The sequence below is a fragment of the Streptopelia decaocto genome (genome assembly GCF_964273445.1).
Source record: "Streptopelia decaocto genome assembly, chromosome: 4".
Taxonomy (NCBI): Eukaryota; Metazoa; Chordata; class Aves; order Columbiformes; family Columbidae; genus Streptopelia; species Streptopelia decaocto.
In genome coordinates, this window is record NC_138658.1 from 27417372 (window position 1) to 27434416 (window position 17045).

The following is a 17045-nucleotide window of genomic DNA, read 5'->3' on the forward strand; positions in this document are numbered from 1 at the left end:
AAACTTTGCGAGAATGTCAAAAGTTTCACCGGGATTTCCAAAATGTTGACAAAAACTCTAAACATGTCAACATTGATTTTAGGATTCTCCACTGGACTTTTAGAGATTTTGACATGAAAGGGTCAAAATCTTGTCGGGGATTTGGAAAGCTTTGCGAGAATGTCAAAAGTTTCACCGGGATTTCCAAAATGTTGAAAAAAACTCTAAACATGTCAACATTGATTTTAGGATTCTCCACTGGACTTTTAGAGATTTTGACGTGAAAGGGTCAAAATCTTATCGGGGATTTGGAAAACTTTGCGAGAATGTCAAAAGTTTCATCGGGATTTCCAAAATGTTGAAAAAAACTCTAAACATGTCAACATTGATTTTAGGATTCTCCACTGGACTTTTAGAGATTTTGACATGAAAGGGTCAAAATCTTGTCGGGGATTTGGAAATCTTTGCGAGAATGTCAAAAGTTTCACAGGGATTTCCAAAATGTTGAAAAAAACTCTAAACATGTCAACATTGATTTTAGGATTCTCCACTGGACTTTTAGAGATTTTGACGTGAAAGGGTCAAAATCTTGTCGGGGATTTGGAAAACTTTGCGAGAATGTCAAAAGTTTCACCGGGATTTCCAAAATGTTGAAAAAAACTCTAAACATGTCAACATTGATTTTAGGATTCTCCAATAGGAGTTTTAGGGATTTTTCAGGTGAAAGATACAAAATCTTGTTGGGGGTTTGGAAAACTTTGCGAGAATGTAAAAAGATTCACCAGGATTTCCAAAATGTTGAAAAAAACCCTAAACATGTCAACCTTCATTTTAGGATTCTCAACCGGAGGTTTGCAGATTTTGACGTTTAAGGGTCAAAATCTTGTCGGGGATTTGGAAAACTTTGCGAGAATGTCAAAAGTTTCACCGGGATTTCTAAAATGTTGAAAAAAACTCTAAACATGTCAACATTGATTTTAGGATTCTCCACTGGACTTTTAGAGATTTTGACGTGAAATGGTCAAAATCTTGTCGGGGATTTGGAAAACTTGCGAGAATGTCAAAAGTTTCACCGGGATTTCCAAAATGTTAAAAAAGATCTAAACATGTCAACATTGATTTTAGGATTCTCCACTGGACTTTTAGAGATTTTGACGTGAAAGGGTCAAAATCTTGTCGGGGATTTGGAAAACTTTGTGAGAATGTCAAAAGTTTCACCGGGATTTCCAGAATGTTGAAAAAAAACTCTAAACATGTCAACATTGATTTTAGGATTCTCAACCGGAGTTTTAGAGATTTTAACGTGAAAGGGTCAAAATCTTGTCTGGGGATTGGAAAACTTTGCAAGAATGTCAAAAGTTTCACTGGGATTTCCAAAATGTTGAAAAAAACTCTAAACATGTCAACATTGATTTTAGGATTCTCCACTGGACTTTTAGAGATTTTTGACGTGAAAGTTACAAAATCTTGTCGGGGGTTTGGAAAACTTTGCGAGAATGTCAAAAGTTTCACCCGGATTCCCAAAATGTTGAAACAAACTCTAAACATGTCAACATTGATTTTAGGATTCTCCACTGGACTTTTAGAGATTTTGACGTGAAAGGGTCAAAATCTTGTCGGGGGTTTGGAAAACTTTGCGAGAATGTCAAAAGTTTCACCGGGATTTCCAAAATGTTGACAAAAACTCTAAACATGTCAACATTGATTTTAGGATTCTCCACTGGACTTTTAGAGATTTTGACATGAAAGGGTCAAAATCTTGTCGGGGATTTGGAAAGCTTTGCGAGAATGTCAAAAGTTTCACCGGGATTTCCAAAATGTTGAAAAAAACTCTAAACATGTCAACATTGATTTTAGGATTCTCCACTGGACTTTTAGAGATTTGACCGTGAAAGGGTCAAAATCTTATCGGGGATTTGGAAAACTTTGCGAGAATGTCAAAAGTTTCATCGGGATTTCCAAAATGTTGAAAAAAACTCTAAACATGTCAACATTGATTTTAGGATTCTCCACTGGACTTTTAGAGATTTTGACATGAAAGGGTCAAAATCTTGTCGGGGATTTGGAAAACTTTGCGAGAATGTCAAAAGTTTCACCGGGATTTCCAAAATGTTGAAAAAAACTCTAAACATGTCAACATTGATTTTAGGATTCTCCACTGGACTTTTAGAGATTTTGACGTGAAAGGGTCAAAATCTTGTCGGGGATTTGGAAAACTTTGCGAGAATGTCAAAAGTTTCACCGGGATTTCCAGAATGTTGAAAAAAACTCTAAACATGTCAACATTGATTTTAGGATTCTCCAATAGGAGTTTTAGGGATTTTTGACGTGAAAGGGTCAAAATCTTGTCGGGGATTTGGAAAACTTTGCGAGAATGTAAAAAGATTCACCAGGATTTCCAAAATGTTGAAAAAAACCCTAAACATGTCAACCTTCATTTTAGGATTCTCAACCGGAGGTTTGCAGATTTTGACGTGAAAGGGTCAAAATCTTGTCGGGGATTTGGAAAACTTTGCGAGAATGTCAAAAGTTTCACCGGGATTTCTAAAATGTTGAAAAAAACTCTAAACATGTCAACATTGATTTTAGGATTCTCCACTGGACTTTTAGAGATTTTGACGTGAAAGGGTCAAAATCTTGTCGGGGATTTGGAAAACTTGCGAGAATGTCAAAAGTTTCACCGGGATTTCCAAAATGTTAAAAAAGCTCTAAACATGTCAACATTGATTTTAGGATTCTCCACTGGACTTTTAGAGATTTTGACGTGAAAGGGTCAAAATCTTGTCGGGGATTTGGAAAACTTTGTGAGAATGTCAAAAGTTTCACCGGGATTTCCAAAATGTTGAAAAAAAACTCTAAACATGTCAACATTGATTTTAGGATTCTCAACCGGAGTTTTAGAGATTTTAACGTGAAAGGGTCAAAATCTTGTCTGGGGATTGGAAAACTTTGCAAGAATGTCAAAAGTTTCACTGGGATTTCCAAAATGTTGAAAAAAACTCTAAACATGTCAACATTGATTTTAGGATTCTCCACTGGACTTTTAGAGATTTTTGACGTGAAAGTTACAAAATCTTGTCGGGGGTTTGGAAAACTTTGCGAGAATGTCAAAAGTTTCACCCGGATTCCCAAAATGTTGAAACAAACTCTAAACATGTCAACATTGATTTTAGGATTCTCCACTGGACTTTTAGAGATTTTGACGTGAAAGGGTCAAAATCTTGTCGGGGGTTTGGAAAACTTTGCGAGAATGTCAAAAGTTTCACCGGGATTTCCAAAATGTTGACAAAAACTCTAAACATGTCAACATTGATTTTAGGATTCTCCACTGGACTTTTAGAGATTTTGACATGAAAGGGTCAAAATCTTGTCGGGGATTTGGAAAGCTTTGCGAGAATGTCAAAAGTTTCACCGGGATTTCCAAAATGTTGAAAAAAACTCTAAACATGTCAACATTGATTTTAGGATTCTCCACTGGACTTTTAGAGATTTGACCGTGAAAGGGTCAAAATCTTATCGGGGATTTGGAAAACTTTGCGAGAATGTCAAAAGTTTCATCGGGATTTCCAAAATGTTGAAAAAAACTCTAAACATGTCAACATTGATTTTAGGATTCTCCACTGGACTTTTAGAGATTTTGACATGAAAGGGTCAAAATCTTGTCGGGGATTTGGAAAACTTTGCGAGAATGTCAAAAGTTTCACCGGGATTTCCAAAATGTTGAAAAAAACTCTAAACATGTCAACATTGATTTTAGGATTCTCCACTGGACTTTTAGAGATTTTGACGTGAAAGGGTCAAAATCTTGTCGGGGATTTGGAAAACTTTGCGAGAATGTCAAAAGTTTCACCGGGATTTCCAGAATGTTGAAAAAAACTCTAAACATGTCAACATTGATTTTAGGATTCTCCAATAGGAGTTTTAGGGATTTTTGACGTGAAAGGGTCAAAATCTTGTCGGGGATTTGGAAAACTTTGCGAGAATGTAAAAAGATTCACCAGGATTTCCAAAATGTTGAAAAAAACCCTAAACATGTCAACCTTCATTTTAGGATTCTCAACCGGAGGTTTGCAGATTTTGACGTGAAAGGGTCAAAATCTTGTCGGGGATTTGGAAAACTTTGCGAGAATGTCAAAAGTTTCACCGGGATTTCTAAAATGTTGAAAAAAACTCTAAACATGTCAACATTGATTTTAGGATTCTCCACTGGACTTTTAGAGATTTTGACGTGAAAGGGTCAAAATCTTGTCGGGGATTTGGAAAACTTGCGAGAATGTCAAAAGTTTCACCGGGATTTCCAAAATGTTAAAAAAGCTCTAAACATGTCAACATTGATTTTAGGATTCTCCACTGGACTTTTAGAGATTTTGACGTGAAAGGGTCAAAATCTTGTCGGGGATTTGGAAAACTTTGTGAGAATGTCAAAAGTTTCACCGGGATTTCCAAAATGTTGAAAAAAAACTCTAAACATGTCAACATTGATTTTAGGATTCTCAACCGGAGTTTTAGAGATTTTAACGTGAAAGGGTCAAAATCTTGTCTGGGGATTGGAAAACTTTGCAAGAATGTCAAAAGTTTCACTGGGATTTCCAAAATGTTGAAAAAAACTCTAAACATGTCAACATTGATTTTAGGATTCTCCACTGGACTTTTAGAGATTTTTGACGTGAAAGTTACAAAATCTTGTCGGGGGTTTGGAAAACTTTGCGAGAATGTCAAAAGTTTCACCCGGATTCCCAAAATGTTGAAACAAACTCTAAACATGTCAACATTGATTTTAGGATTCTCCACTGGACTTTTAGAGATTTTGACGTGAAAGGGTCAAAATCTTGTCGGGGGTTTGGAAAACTTTGCGAGAATGTCAAAAGTTTCACCGGGATTTCCAAAATGTTGACAAAAACTCTAAACATGTCAACATTGATTTTAGGATTCTCCACTGGACTTTTAGAGATTTTGACATGAAAGGGTCAAAATCTTGTCGGGGATTTGGAAAGCTTTGCGAGAATGTCAAAAGTTTCACCGGGATTTCCAAAATGTTGACAAAAACTCTAAACATGTCAACATTGATTTTAGGATTCTCAACCGGAGATTTAGAGATTTGGCCGTGAAAGGGTCAAAATCTTGTCGGGGATTTGGAAAACTTTGCGAGAATGTCAAAAGTTTCACCGGGATTTCCAGAAAGTTGAAAAAAACTCTAAACATGTCAACATTGATTTTAGGATTCTCAACCGGAGATTTAGAGATTTGGCCGTGAAAGGGTCAAAATCTTGTCGGGGATTTGGAAAACTTTGCGAGAATGTCAAAAGTTTCACCGGGATTTCCAGAATGTTGAAAAAAACTCTAAACATGTCAACATTGATATTAGGATTCTCCACTGGACTTCCAGAGATTTTGACGTGAAAGGGTCAAAATCTTGTCGGGGATTTGGAAAACTTTGCGAGAATGTCAAAAGTTTCACCGGGATTTCCAAAATGTTGAAAAAAACTCTAAACATGTCAACATTGATTTTAGGATTCTCAACCAGAGTTTTAAAGATTTTTGACGTGAAATTTACAAAATCTTGTCTGGGGATTGGAAAACTTTGCGAGAATGTCAAAAGTTTCACCGGGATTTCCAAAATGTTGAAAAAAACTCTAAACATGTCAACATTGATTTTAGGATTCTCAACCAGAGTTTTAAAGATTTTTGACGTGAAATTTACAAAATCTTGTCTGGGGATTGGAAAACTTTGCGAGAATGTCAAAAGTTTCACTGGGATTTCCAAAATGTTGAAAAAAACTCTAAACATGTCAACATTGATTTTAGGATTCTCCACTGGACTTTTAGAGATTTTGAAGTGAAAGGGTCAAAACTTGTCAGGGATTTGGAAAACTTGCGAGAATGTCAAAAGATTCACCGGGATTTCCAAAATGTTGAAAAAAACTCTAAACATGTCAACATTGATTTTAGGATTCTACACTGGACTTTTAGAGATTTTGACGTGAAAGGGTCAAAATCTTGTCGGGGATTTGGAAAACTTTGTGAGAATGTCAAAAGTTTCACCGGGATTTCCAGAATGTTGAAAAAAAACTCTAAACATGTCAACATTGATTTTAGGATTCTCAACCGGAGTTTTAGAGATTTTGACGTGAAAGGGTCAAAATCTCTCGGGGATTTGGAAAACTTTGCGAGAATGTCAAAAGTTTCACCGGGATTTCCAAAATGTTGAAAAATCTCTAAACATTTCAACATTGATATTAGGATTCTCCACTAGGAGTTTCAGAGATTTTTGACGTGAAAGTTACAAAATCTTGTCGGGGGTTTGGAAAACTTTGTGAGAATGTCAAAAGTTTCACCGGGATTTCCAGAATGTTGAAAAAAACTCTAAACATGTCAACATTGATTTTAGGATTCTCCACTGGACTTTTAGAGATTTTGACGTGAAAGGGTCAAAATCTTATCGGGGATTTGGAAAACTTTGCGAGAATGTCAAAAGTTTCATCGGGATTTCCAAAATGTTGAAAAAAACTCTAAACATGTCAACATTGATTTTAGGATTCTCCACTGGACTTTTAGAGATTTTGACATGAAAGGGTCAAAATCTTGTCGGGGATTTGGAAATCTTTGCGAGAATGTCAAAAGTTTCACAGGGATTTCCAAAATGTTGAAAAAAACTCTAAACATGTCAACATTGATTTTAGGATTCTCCACTGGACTTTTAGAGATTTTGACGTGAAAGGGTCAAAATCTTGTTGGGGATTTGGAAAAGGTTGTGAGAATGTCAAAAGTTTCACCGGGATTTCCAAAATGTTGAAAAAAACTCTAAAAATGTCAACATTGATTTTAGGATTCTCCAATAGGAGTTTTAGGGATTTTTGAGTTGAAAGATACAAAATCTTGTCGGGGGTTTGGAAAACTTTGCGAGAATGTAAAAAGATTCACCAGGATTTCCAAAATGTTGAAAAAAACCCTAAACATGTCAACATTCATTTTAGGATTCTCAACCGGAGGTTTGCAGATTTTGACGTGAAAGGGTCAAAATCTTGTCCGGGATTTGGAAAACTTTGTGAGAATGTCAAAAGTTTCACCGGGATTTCCAGAATGTTGAAAAAAAACTCTAAACATGTCAACATTGATTTTAGGATTCTCAACCGGAGTTTTAGAGATTTTAACGTGAAAGGGTCAAAATCTTGTCTGGGGATTGGAAAACTTTGCAAGAATGTCAAAAGTTTCACTGGGATTTCCAAAATGTTGAAAAAAACTCTAAACATGTCAACATTGATTTTAGGATTCTCCACTGGACTTTTAGATATTTGACCGTGAAAGGGTCAAAATCTTGTCGGGGATTTGGAAAACTTTGCGAGAATGTCAAAAGTTTCACCGGGATTTCCAAAATGTTGAAAAAACCTCTAAACATGTCAACATTGATTTTAGGATTCTCAACCGGAGTTTTAGAGATTTTGACGTGAAAGGGTCAAAATCTCTCGGGGATTTGGAAAACTTTGCGAGAATGTCAAAAGTTTCACCGGGATTTCCAAAATGTTGAAAAAGCTCTAAACATGTCAACATTGATATTAGGATTCTCCACTAGGAGTTTTAGAGATTTTTGACGTGAAAGTTACAAAATCTTGTCGGGGGTTTGGAAAACTTTGCGAGAATGTCAAAAGTTTCACCGGGATTCCCAAAATGTTGAAACAAACTCTAAACATGTCAACATTGATTTTAGGATTCTCCACTGGACTTTTAGAGATTTTGACGTGAAAGGGTCAAAATCTTGTCGGGGGTTTGGAAAACTTTGCGAGAATGTCAAAAGTTTCACCGGGATTTCCAAAATGTTGACAAAAACTCTAAACATGTCAACATTGATTTTAGGATTCTCCACTGGACTTTTAGAGATTTTGACATGAAAGGGTCAAAATCTTGTCGGGGATTTGGAAAGCTTTGCGAGAATGTCAAAAGTTTCACCGGGATTTCCAAAATGTTGAAAAAAACTCTAAACATGTCAACATTGATTTTAGGATTCTCCACTGGACTTTTAGAGATTTGACCGTGAAAGGGTCAAAATCTTATCGGGGATTTGGAAAACTTTGCGAGAATGTCAAAAGTTTCATCGGGATTTCCAAAATGTTGAAAAAAACTCTAAACATGTCAACATTGATTTTAGGATTCTCCACTGGACTTTTAGAGATTTTGACATGAAAGGGTCAAAATCTTGTCGGGGATTTGGAAATCTTTGCGAGAATGTCAAAAGTTTCACCGGGATTTCCAAAATGTTGAAAAAAACTCTAAACATGTCAACATTGATTTTAGGATTCTCCACTGGACTTTTAGAGATTTTGACGTGAAAGGGTCAAAATCTTGTCGGGGATTTGGAAAACTTTGCGAGAATGTCAAAAGTTTCACCGGGATTTTCAGAATGTTGAAAAAAACTCTAAACATGTCAACATTGATTTTAGGATTCTCCACTGGACTTTTAGAGATCTGGCCGTGAAAGGGTCAAAATCTTGTCGGGGATTTGGAAAACTTTGCGAGAATGTCAAAAGTTTCACCGGGATTTCCAAAATGTTGAAAAAAACTCTAAACATGTCAACATTGATTTTAGGATTCTCCACTGGACTTTCAGAGATTTTGACGTGAAAGGGTCAAAATCTTGTCGGGGATTTGGAAAACTTTGTGAGAATGTAAAAAGTTTCACCGGGATTTCCAAAATGTTGAAAAAAACTCTAAACATGTCAACATTGATTTTAGGATTCTCAACCAGAGTTTTAAAGATTTTTGACGTGAAATTTACAAAATCTTGTCTGGGGATTGGAAAACTTTGCGAGAATGTCAAAAGTTTCACCGGGATTTCCAAAATGTTGAAAAAAACTCTAAACATGTCAACATTGATTTTAGGATTCTCAACCAGAGTTTTAAAGATTTTTGACGTGAAATTTACAAAATCTTGTCTGGGGATTGGAAAACTTTGCGAGAATGTCAAAAGTTTCACAGGGATTTCCAAAATGTTGAAAAAAACTCTAAACATGTCAACATTGATTTTAGGATTCTCCACTGGACTTTTAGAGATTTTGAAGTGAAAGGGTCAAAACTTGTCAGGGATTTGGAAAACTTGCGAGAATGTCAAAAGATTCACCGGGATTTCCAAAATGTTGAAAAAAACTCTAAACATGTCAACATTGATTTTAGGATTCTACACTGGACTTTTAGAGATTTTGACGTGAAAGGGTCAAAATCTTGTCGGGGATTTGGAAAACTTTGTGAGAATGTCAAAAGTTTCACCGGGATTTCCAAAATGTTGAAAAAAACTCTAAACATGTCAACATTGATTTTAGGATTCTCAACCGGAGTTTTAGAGATTTTTGACGTGAAAGTTACAAAATCTTGTCTGGGGATTGGAAAACTTTGCGAGAATGTCAAAAGTTTCACAGGGATTTCCAAAATGTTGAAAAAAACCCTAAACATGTCAACATTGATTTTAGGATTCTCCACTGGACTTTTAGAGATTTGACCGTGAAAGGGTCAAAATCTTGTCGGGGATTTGGAAAACTTTGCGAGAATGTCAAAAGTTTCACCGGGATTTCCAAAATGTTGAAAAAAACTCTAAACATGTCAACATTGATTTTAGGATTCTCCAGTGGACTTTTAGAGATTTTGACCTGAAAGTGTCAAAATCTTGTCGGGGATTTGGAAAACTTTGCGAGAATGTCAAAATTTTCACAGGGATTTCCAAAATGTTGAAAAAAACTCTAAACATGTCAACATTGATTTTAGGATTCTCCACTGGACTATTAGAGATTTGACCGTGAAAGGGTCAAAATCTTGTCGGGGATTTGGAAAACTTTGCGAGAATGTCAAAAGATTCACCGGGATTTCCAAAATGTTGAAAAAAACTCTAAACATGTCAACATTGATTTTAGGATTCTCAACCGGAGTTTTAGAGATTTGGCCGTGAAAGGGTCAAAATCTTGTCAGGGATTTGGAAAACTTTGCGAGAATGTCAAAAGTTTCACCGGGATTTCCAAAATGTTGAAAAAAACTCTAAACATGTCAACATTGATTTTAGGATTCTCCACTGGACTTTCAGAGATTTTGACGTGAAAGGGTCAAAATCTTGTCGGGGATTTGGAAAACTTTGCGAGAATGTCAAAAGTTTCACCGGGATTTCCAAAATGTTGAAAAAAACTCTAAACATGTCAACATTGATTTTAGGATTGTCAACCGGAGTTTTGGAGATTTTGACGTGAAAGGGTCAAAATCTTGTCGGGGGTTTGGAAAACTTTGCGAGAATGTCAAAAGATTCACCGGGATTTCCAAAATGTTGAAAAAAACTCTAAACATGTCAACATTGATTTTAGGATTCTACACTGGACTTTTAGAGATTTTGACGTGAAAGTTACAAAATCTTGTCGGGGGTTTGGAAAACTTTGCGAGAATGTCAAAAGTTTCACCCGGATTCCCAAAATGTTGAAACAAACTGTAAACATGTCAACATTGATTTTAGGATTCTCCACTGGACTTTTAGAGATTTTGACGTGAAAGGGTCAAAATCTTGTCGGGGGTTTGGAAAACTTTGCGAGAATGTCAAAAGTTTCACCGGGATTTCCAAAATGTTGACAAAAACTCTAAACATGTCAACATTGATTTTAGGATTCTCCACTGGACTTTTAGAGATTTTGACATGAAAGGGTCAAAATCTTGTCGGGGATTTGGAAAGCTTTGCGAGAATGTCAAAAGTTTCACCGGGATTTCCAAAATGTTGAAAAAAACTCTAAACATGTCAACATTGATTTTAGGATTCTCCACTGGACTTTTAGAGATTTGACCGTGAAAGTGTCAAAATCTTGTCGGGGATTTGGAAATCTTTGCGAGAATGTCAAAAGTTTCACCGGGATTTCCAAAATGTTTAAAAAAACTCTAAACATGTCAACATTGATTTTAGGATTCTCCACTGGACTTTTAGAGATTTTGACGTGAAAGGGTCAAAATCTTGTCGGGGATTTGGAAAACTTTGCGAGAATGTCAAAAGTTTCACCGGGATTTCTAAAATGTTGAAAAAAACTCTAAACATGTCAACATTGATTTTAGGATTCTCCACTGGACTTTTAGAGATCTAGCCGTGAAAGGGTCAAAATCTTGTCGGGGATTTGGAAAACTTTGCGAGAATGTCAAAAGTTTCACCGGGATTTCCAGAATGTTGAAAAAAACTCTAAACATGTCAACATTGATTTTAGGATTCTCAACCGGAGATTTAGAGATTTGGCCGTGAAAGGGTCAAAATCTTGTCGGGGATTTGGAAAACTTTGCGAGAATGTCAAAAGTTTCACCGGGATTTCCAGAATGTTGAAAAAAACTCTAAACATGTCAACATTGATTTTAGGATTCTCCACTGGACTTTCAGAGATTTTGACGTGAAAGGGTCAAAATCTTGTCGGGGATTTGGAAAACTTTGCGAGAATGTCAAAAGTTTCACCGGGATTTCCAAAATGTTGAAAAAAACTCTAAACATGTCAACATTGATTTTAGGATTCTCAACCAGAGTTTTAAAGATTTTTGACGTGAAATTTACAAAATCTTGTCTGGGGATTGGAAAACTTTGCGAGAATGTCAAAAGTTTCATCGGGATTTCCAAAATGTTGAAAAAAACTCTAAACATGTCAACATTGATTTTAGGATTCTCAACCAGAGTTTTAAAGATTTTTGATGTGAAATTTACAAAATCTTGTCTGGGGATTGGAAAACTTTGCGAGAATGTCAAAAGTTTCACTGGGATTTCCAAAATGTTGAAAAAAACTCTAAACATGTCAACATTGATTTTAGGATTCTCCACTGGACTTTTAGAGATTTTGAAGTGAAAGGGTCAAAACTTGTCAGGGATTTGGAAAACTTGCGAGAATGTCAAAAGATTCACCGGGATTTCCAAAATGTTGAAAAAAACTCTAAACATGTCAACATTGATTTTAGGATTCTACACTGGACTTTTAGAGATTTTGACGTGAAAGGGTCAAAATCTTGTCGGGGATTTGGAAAACTTTGTGAGAATGTCAAAAGTTTCACCGGGATTTCCAGAATGTTGAAAAAAAACTCTAAACATGTCAACATTGATTTTAGGATTCTCAACCGGAGTTTTAGAGATTTTGACGTGAAAGGGTCAAAATCTCTCGGGGATTTGGAAAACTTTGCGAGAATGTCAAAAGTTTCACCGGGATTTCCAAAATGTTGAAAAATCTCTAAACATTTCAACATTGATATTAGGATTCTCCACTAGGAGTTTCAGAGATTTTTGACGTGAAAGTTACAAAATCTTGTCGGGGGTTTGGAAAACTTTGCGAGAATGTCAAAAGTTTCACAGGGATTTCCAAAATGTTGAAAAAAACTCTAAACATGTCAACATTGATTTTAGGATTCTCCACTGGACTTTTAGAGATTTTGACGTGAAAGGGTCAAAATCTTATCGGGGATTTGGAAAACTTTGCGAGAATGTCAAAAGTTTCATCGGGATTTCCAAAATGTTGAAAAAAACTCTAAACATGTCAACATTGATTTTAGGATTCTCCACTGGACTTTTAGAGATTTTGACATGAAAGGGTCAAAATCTTGTCGGGGATTTGGAAATCTTTGCGAGAATGTCAAAAGTTTCACAGGGATTTCCAAAATGTTGAAAAAAACTCTAAACATGTCAACATTGATTTTAGGATTCTCCACTGGACTTCTAGAGATTTTGACGTGAAAGGGTCAAAATCTTGTCGGGGATTTGGAAAACTTTGCGAGAATGTCAAAAGTTTCACCGGGATTTCCAAAATGTTGAAAAAAACTCTAAACATGTCAACATTGATTTTAGGATTCTCCACTGGACTTTTAGAGATTTTGACGTGAAAGGGTGAAAATCTTGTTGGGGATTTGGAAAACGTTGTGAGAATGTCAAAAGTTTCACCGGGATTTCCAAAATGTTGAAAAAGCTCTAAACATGTCAACATTGATTTTAGGATTCTCAACAGGAGTTTTAGAGATTTTTGACGTGAAAGTTACAAAATCTTGTCTGGGGATTGGAAAACTTTGCGAGAATGTCAAAAGTTTCACAGGGATTTCCAAAATGTTGAAAAAAACCCTAAACATGTCAACATTGATTTTAGGATTCTCCACTGGACTTTTAGAGATTTGACCGTGAAAGGGTCAAAATCTTGTCGGGGATTTGGAAAACTTTGCGAGAATGTCAAAAGTTTCACCGGGATTTCCAAAATGTTGAAAAAAACTCTAAACATGTCAACATTGATTTTAGGATTCTCCACTGGACTTTTAGAGATTTTGACCTGAAAGTGTCAAAATCTTGTCGGAGATTTGGAAAACTTTGCGAGAATGTCAAAAGTTTCACAGGGATTTCCAAAATGTTGAAAAAAACTCTAAACATGTCAACATTGATTTTAGGATTCTCCACTGGACTATTAGAGATTTGACCGTGAAAGGGTCAAAATCTTGTCGGGGATTTGGAAAACTTTGCGAGAATGTCAAAAGATTCACCGGGATTTCCAAAATGTTGAAAAAAACTCTAAACATGTCAACATTGATTTTAAGATTCTCCACTGGACTTTTAGAGATTTGACCGTGAAAGGGTCAAAATCTTGTCGGGGATTTGGAAAACTTTGCGAGAATGTCAAAAGTTTCACCGGGATTTCCAAAATGTTGAAAAAAACTCTAAACATGTCAACATTGATTTTAGGATTCTCAACAGGAGTTTTGGAGATTTTGACGTGAAAGGGTCAAAATCTTGTCAGGGATTTGGAAAACTTTGCGAGAATGTCAAAAGTTTCACCGGGATTTCCAAAATGTTGAAAAAAAACTCTAAACATGTCAACATTGATTTTAGGATTCTGCACTGGACTTTTAGAGATTTTGACGTGAAATGGTCAAAATCTTGTCGGGGATTTGGAAAACTTGCGAGAATGTCAAAAGATTCACCGGGATTTCCAAAATGTTGACAAAAACTCTAAACATGTCAACATTGATTTTAGGATTCTCCAGTGCACTTTTAGAGATTTTGACGTGAAAGGGTCAAAATCTTGTCAGGGATTTGGAAAACTTTGCGAGAATGTCAAAAGTTTCACCGGGATTTCCAAAATGTTGAAAAAAACTCTAAACATGTCAACATTGATTTTAGGATTCTCCACTGGACTTTTAGAGATTTTGACCTGAAAGGGTCAAAATCTTGTCGGGGATTTGGAAAACTTTGCGAGAATGTCAAAAGTTTCACCCGGATTCCCAAAATGTTGAAACAAACTGTAAACATGTCAGCATTGATTTTAGGATTCTCCACTGGACTTTTAGAGATTTTGACATGAAAGGGTCAAAATCTTGTCGGGGATTTGGAAAGCTTTGCGAGAATGTCAAAATTTTCACCGGGATTTCCAAAATGTTGAAAAAAACTCTAAACATGTCAACATTGATTTTAGGATTCTCCACTGGACTTTTAGAGATTTGACCGTGAAAGTGTCAAAATCTTGTCGGGGATTTGGAAATCTTTGCGAGAATGTCAAAAGTTTCACCGGGATTTCCAAAATGTTTAAAAAAACTCTAAACATGTCAACATTGATTTTAGGATTCTCCACTGGACTTTTAGAGATTTTGACGTGAAAGGGTCAAAATCTTGTCGGGGATTTGGAAAACTTTGCGAGAATGTCAAAAGTTTCACCGGGATTTCTAAAATGTTGAAAAAAACTCTAAACATGTCAACATTGATTTTAGGATTCTCCACTGGACTTTTAGAGATCTAGCCGTGAAAGGGTCAAAATCTTGTCGGGGATTTGGAAAACTTTGCGAGAATGTCAAAAGTTTCACCGGGATTTCCAGAATGTTGAAAAAAACTCTAAACATGTCAACATTGATTTTAGGATTCTCAACCGGAGATTTAGAGATTTGGCCGTGAAAGGGTCAAAATCTTGTCGGGGATTTGGAAAACTTTGCGAGAATGTCAAAAGTTTCACCGGGATTTCCAGAATGTTGAAAAAAACTCTAAACATGTCAACATTGATTTTAGGATTCTCCACTGGACTTTTAGAGATTTTGACGTGAAAGGGTCAAAATCTTGTCAGGGATTTGGAAAACTTTGCGAGAATGTCAAAAGTTTCACCGGGATTTCCAAAATGTTGAAAAAAAACTCTAAACATGTCAACATTGATTTTAGGATTCTGCACTGGACTTTTAGAGATTTTGACGTGAAATGGTCAAAATCTTGTCGGGGATTTGGAAAACTTGCGAGAATGTCAAAAGATTCACCGGGATTTCCAAAATGTTGACAAAAACTCTAAACATGTCAACATTGATTTTAGGATTCTCCAGTGCACTTTTAGAGATTTTGACGTGAAAGGGTCAAAATCTTGTCAGGGATTTGGAAAACTTTGCGAGAATGTCAAAAGTTTCACCGGGATTTCCAAAATGTTGAAAAAAACTCTAAACATGTCAACATTGATTTTAGGATTCTCCACTGGACTTTTAGAGATTTTGACCTGAAAGGGTCAAAATCTTGTCGGGGATTTGGAAAACTTTGCGAGAATGTCAAAAGTTTCACCCGGATTCCCAAAATGTTGAAACAAACTGTAAACATGTCAACATTGATTTTAGGATTCTCCACTGGACTTTTAGAGATTTTGACGTGAAAGGGTCAAAATCTTGTCGGGGGTTTGGAAAACTTTGCGAGAATGTCAAAAGTTTCACCGGGATTTCCAAAATGTTGACAAAAACTCTAAACATGTCAGCATTGATTTTAGGATTCTCCACTGGACTTTTAGAGATTTTGACATGAAAGGGTCAAAATCTTGTCGGGGATTTGGAAAGCTTTGCGAGAATGTCAAAATTTTCACCGGGATTTCCAAAATGTTGAAAAAAACTCTAAACATGTCAACATTGATTTTAGGATTCTCCACTGGACTTTTAGAGATTTGACCGTGAAAGTGTCAAAATCTTGTCGGGGATTTGGAAATCTTTGCGAGAATGTCAAAAGTTTCACCGGGATTTCCAAAATGTTTAAAAAAACTCTAAACATGTCAACATTGATTTTAGGATTCTCCACTGGACTTTTAGAGATTTTGACGTGAAAGGGTCAAAATCTTGTCGGGGATTTGGAAAACTTTGCGAGAATGTCAAAAGTTTCACCGGGATTTCTAAAATGTTGAAAAAAACTCTAAACATGTCAACATTGATTTTAGGATTCTCCACTGGACTTTTAGAGATCTAGCCGTGAAAGGGTCAAAATCTTGTCGGGGATTTGGAAAACTTTGCGAGAATGTCAAAAGTTTCACCGGGATTTCCAGAATGTTGAAAAAAACTCTAAACATGTCAACATTGATTTTAGGATTCTCAACCGGAGATTTAGAGATTTGGCCGTGAAAGGGTCAAAATCTTGTCGGGGATTTGGAAAACTTTGCGAGAATGTCAAAAGTTTCACCGGGATTTCCAGAATGTTGAAAAAAACTCTAAACATGTCAACATTGATTTTAGGATTCTCCACTGGACTTTCAGAGATTTTGACGTGAAAGGGTCAAAATCTTGTCGGGGATTTGGAAAACTTTGCGAGAATGTCAAAAGTTTCACCGGGATTTCCAAAATGTTGAAAAAAACTCTAAACATGTCAACATTGATTTTAGGATTCTCAACCAGAGTTTTAAAGATTTTTGACGTGAAATTTACAAAATCTTGTCTGGGGATTGGAAAACTTTGCGAGAATGTCAAAAGTTTCATCGGGATTTCCAAAATGTTGAAAAAAACTCTAAACATGTCAACATTGATTTTAGGATTCTCAACCAGAGTTTTAAAGATTTTTGATGTGAAATTTACAAAATCTTGTCTGGGGATTGGAAAACTTTGCGAGAATGTCAAAAGTTTCACTGGGATTTCCAAAATGTTGAAAAAAACTCTAAACATGTCAACATTGATTTTAGGATTCTCCACTGGACTTTTAGAGATTTTGAAGTGAAAGGGTCAAAACTTGTCAGGGATTTGGAAAACTTGCGAGAATGTCAAAAGTTTCACCGGGATTTCCAAAATGTTGAAAAAAACTCTAAACATGTCAACATTGATTTTAGGATTCTCCACTGGAC